General features: G+C 53.1%; 1 non-coding gene across 1 annotated transcript in view; it reads right to left on the bottom strand.

The window, feature by feature from the left end:
- LOC124744408 overlaps positions 1 to 1034 on the bottom strand; it is a 1909-nt gene extending 875 nt beyond the window's left edge. Inside the window, exon 1 of the ribosomal RNA XR_007010737.1 lies at positions 1 to 1034. This exon is cut by the window's left edge and continues 875 nt beyond it. This is a non-coding gene — a ribosomal RNA (small subunit ribosomal RNA).
- Positions 1035 to 5000: the final 3966 nt, after the last annotated feature.

Raw genomic sequence — 5000 nt, forward strand, 5'->3', positions numbered from 1 at the left:
CTTCTGTTCGTCTTGCGACGATCCAAGAATTTCACCTCTAACGTCGCAATACGAATGCCCCCGCCTGTCCCTATTAATCATTACCTCGGGTTCCGAAAACCAACAAAATAGAACCGAGGTCCTATTCCATTATTCCATGCACACAGTATTCAGGCGGGCTTGCCTGCTTTAAGCACTCTAATTTGTTCAAAGTAAACGTGCCGGCCCACCGAGACACTCAATAAAGAGCACCCTGGTAGGATTTCAACGGGGTCCGCCTCGGGACGCACGAGCACGCACGAGGCGGTCGCACGCCTTCGGCTCGCCCCACCGGCAGGACGTCCCACGATACATGCCAGTTAAACACCGACGGGCGGTGAACCAACAGCGTGGGACACAAATCCAACTACGAGCTTTTTAACCGCAACAACTTTAATATACGCTATTGGAGCTGGAATTACCGCGGCTGCTGGCACCAGACTTGCCCTCCAATAGATACTCGTTAAAGGATTTAAAGTGTACTCATTCCGATTACGGGGCCTCGGATGAGTCCCGTATCGTTATTTTTCGTCACTACCTCCCCGTGCCGGGAGTGGGTAATTTGCGCGCCTGCTGCCTTCCTTGGATGTGGTAGCCGTTTCTCAGGCTCCCTCTCCGGAATCGAACCCTGATTCCCCGTTACCCGTTACAACCATGGTAGGCGCAGAACCTACCATCGACAGTTGATAAGGCAGACATTTGAAAGATGCGTCGCCGGTACGAGGACCGTGCGATCAGCCCAAAGTTATTCAGAGTCACCAAGGCAAACGGACCGGACGAGCCGACCGATTGGTTTTGATCTAATAAAAGCGTCCCTTCCATCTCTGGTCGGGACTCTGTTTGCATGTATTAGCTCTAGAATTACCACAGTTATCCAAGTAACGTGGGTACGATCTAAGGAACCATAACTGATTTAATGAGCCATTCGCGGTTTCACCTTAATGCGGCTTGTACTGAGACATGCATGGCTTAATCTTTGAGACAAGCATATGACTACTGGCAGGATCAACCAGGGAGCTGCGTCAACTAGAGCTGAGCAGCCGGCCGCCCGGGAGTGTGTCCCGGGGGCCCGCGCGAACACGCAAGCGTCCGCTCAATCATTCTGCAAACAGGAGGAGGCTGAGCTCCCCTGCACAATACACCTCGAAACCCTCTCAGGTCCCGGCGGCGCGCAGCGCCGTCCCAAGTACTTGGTCGGGTTCGAGAGAGGCGCAATCGCCCGGAGTTAGGCGAGTAGACGCTTTCGGTGCGACCACCCGTGCTCCCAACTGAGCTTGCCGCTGCCGACAGAGGCCCGGGAGCGTGCTGTCGTGGCATTGCCGGCGGGAGACAACACGCGCCACCTACGGTGACCGGCAGCTCCAACGCCAGCGCCACAGAAGGACAAAAGCCCCACTTGGGTGCCGAAGCGAACTCTCCCAGCACAGCGCACGCGCCAACACATCCGCACAGCTGCGATACAAACCACCAGCGAGAACCGCTGGGGCGACCGAGCAGCAGACGGCGTCGCGGCGCCGAGCGCCGGGCGGCGGCGCATCCTCAACGCACACAGTCCTCAATCGGACCAGCACACTGAAGATGTCCACCGCGCTTCGCACCGGGCCCGCGAGGACCTACTTTGGCCGCACGGCGCCGCGCGCAGGGTGCGCCGGCGCGCAGCTGCGACGCCTGCCGCGTCCGTCGGCCGGCGCGCCTGCCACTGGCCGCCCCCACCAGCCGGCTGTAGCGCGTGCGCCCACGCACCGCGCGGCCAGCACGCCGGGAGGCGCCCCCTCACCGGCCGGGGACGGTCCCACCCAGCCACCGCCGCGTATCGCTTCACACCCAGATGCCGTTCAGTTTCGTCGGCATGGTGGGTATCGCTGGAACAACCGGTTCGTACCTCAACCTATCGTCGCCATCACCGATTCACCCCTAGCGAGAACAACCGCACCACAACAGGTTACCATTTGTTCATTTGCGTAACTTCACCAGAAAACGCAGGCGTCCATCGCCATTTGCAACTTCAACGATTATTGCATGCCTGTGTCAGGTGTCACGCCACACTACGTCTGCCCACATACACGCAACAAAATGTGCACGCCTAGACAATACGTGGAAGGTGGCCCCCGTACGTATGCGATGTCCATTGCTCGAACGACTGTCAACCGGCCTCTGTAGCATGTCGCAGATATGGAACGCGGTGCACCATGCCATCACGGTGTGTGAGGAGAGACGACTAGGTCCGAATACATCAACAGACAGCTCATGCTGATCGCCATCCACGGCGTCCGTTCCTCCCACACGTCTCTATGGCGTACCACACTGCAATCCAGCTCTCATAGGGAGACGACACGTAGCTGCGTGCACAATATTTGCACTGTATGGTCCGCCGTTTTTGGGCGCAGTCGTTGTACGGTCACACATGTGCCACGATGTATCATTCGGTACATAAGGACGAATGTGCAGTACAGATTGTGGTTTACGCGTACGACATTAGCGGACGGTTGACACAGGCCGCACCACAACGTAGCCTGAGTACGTCGCATGCGAAGGGCATTGAACATGCAAACTTCTCACCAACCAGCTTGCGAAGGCAGGGGGGCAAGGTGGGGACGTGGGGAGGGGCGGCATGTACGTCCTGCTGCCATCCACATTACAGTGTACAGCAGGAGCATGTGGAAAGTCAGCAAGACTTGCAAGGTGTTTAACATGAAGCGATACACAGGGGAGCGGGCAGTGCGAGTAGCGAACTATATTGCGAGGGTTGCGGGTGGGCAACACTACACTAATTGAACGAGTCGTATAACAATTACAGAGCAGGTTTAGGCGACAACATGGGTTACGTTAGGGGACAACGTGGGTTACGTTAGGGGACAACGTGGGTTACTTTAGGGGACAACGTGGGTTAGGTTAAGGCACAACGTGGGTTAGGTTAAGGCACAACGTGGGTTAGGTTAAGGCACAACGTGGGTTAGGTTAAGGCACAACGTGGGTTAGGTTAAGGCACAACGTGGGTTAGGTTAAGGCACAACGTGGGTTAGGTTAAGGCACAACATGGGTTAGGTTAAGGCACAACATGGGTTAGGTTAAGGCACAACATGGGTTAGGTTAAGGCACAACATGGGTTAGGTTAAGGCACAACGTGGGTTAGGTTAAGGCACAACGTGGGTTAGGTTAAGGCACAACGTGGGTTAGGTTAAGGCACAACGTGGGTTAGGTTAAGGCACAACATGGGTTAGGTTAAGGCACAACATGGGTTAGGTTAAGGCACAACATGGGTTAGGTTAAGGCACAACATGGGTTAGGTTAAGGCACAACATGGGTTAGGTTAAGGCACAACATGGGTTAGGTTAAGGCACAACGTGGGTTAGGTTAAGGCACAACGTGGGTTAGGTTAAGGCACAACATGGGTTAGGTTAAGGCACAACATGGGTTAGGTTAAGGCACAACATGGGTTAGGTTAAGGCACAACATGGGTTAGGTTAAGGCACAACATGGGTTAGGTTAAGGCACAACATGGGTTAGGTTAAGGTACAACATGGGTTAGGTTAAGGTACAACATGGGTTAGGTTAAGGTACAACATGGGTTAGGTTAAGGTACAACATGGGTTAGGTTAAGGTACAACATGGGTTAGGTTAAGGTACAACATGGGTTAGGTTAAGGTACAACATGGGTTAGGTTAAGGTACAACATGGGTTAGGTTAAGGTACAACATGGGTTAGGTTAAGGTACAACATAGGTTAGGTTAAGGTACAACATAGGTTAGGTTAAGGTACAACATAGGTTAGGTTAAGGTACAACATAGGTTAGGTTAAGGTACAACATAGGTTAGGTTAAGGTACAACATAGGTTAGGTTAAGGTACAACATAGGTTAGGTTAAGGTACAACATAGGTTAGGTTAAGGTACAACATAGGTTAGGTTAAGGTACAACATAGGTTAGGTTAAGGTACAACATAGGTTAGGTTAAGGTACAACATAGGTTAGGTTAAGGTACAACATAGGTTAGGTTAGGTTAGGTTAGGTTACACGTTGTTGTAAGGAAAGGTGTAGGGGGGGGGGGGGGGCGGGGGCGGCAGGTTCGTTGATAGTGATTATAGTAAGTGAATGCTTGTGACATGATCAGATTTGTCACGTCAGGATGCACCTTTGGCTTATTAGAGGCGGCGCTCCAATTCTATGCTTGTGTGAGACCTGTGTCTTTGACTCATGTCATTGTTTGTGCGCTGTGACAGGAGGTACTATTGTGATGTTGGGTGCACCGTTGTATAGGACATGTGTGGGTGTTGGTGCCTGGTCTGCGCAATGGTGGATGTCGAAAGGCTGGGATATTGTATTTTCCGCATGGACCTCCTGGTCTGGTTGTGATAGTGTGGATTGTGTAATGTGGCGGAGAAGATGCACTGGATGTTGTTCCATGCTGGTGCTTACATATTGTATGTGCGCCTGTTAGAAGCAGAGAGTGGTGCGTGATCAGAGTGTCTGGCTGACGTGTGGTTCCCATTGTGGGCAGACTCTTTCAGCATGTATACGGACAGTTGTGTATATTTGCTGTAGTTTGATGGCTCTGCATTGATTACTAATCAGCGCCGTGTGTACGGGTAATCTGGTTCCAGTCCAAAATGTTCCATCTGTGTACATTAGTGACAAAGACTCCCCCCATGCAGTGGGGCTCGGTCTGTTATAGCTCTTCCGCGTAATATATTTGCCCCACGTTTTTGCGACTGCGAGTGCGAGTGCAACGCGCATGGGGACCGACATGCTGATGGCTCGGTATCGGACGCCGTACAGTGAGCAACGCGATCGCGTCTCTCGCTCGTAAGTGGTACAGGTCGCGGCTCATGTATAGGGACAGCGGGAATGTCGCATATTGGAAATAACTCTTCATGAAACGCAAGTTATAGGGGTGGATTGCACTTTACGAGTGCGGGAAACTTCCGCCGTTCATCCGCTGGAGGTGCGCGTGTGGCGGTTGGGGTGGTGCACGAACGGGTGCGGGT

Source organism: Schistocerca piceifrons, unplaced genomic scaffold, assembly GCF_021461385.2.
Source record: "Schistocerca piceifrons isolate TAMUIC-IGC-003096 unplaced genomic scaffold, iqSchPice1.1 HiC_scaffold_291, whole genome shotgun sequence".
Lineage (NCBI taxonomy): Eukaryota > Metazoa > Arthropoda > Insecta > Orthoptera > Acrididae > Schistocerca > Schistocerca piceifrons.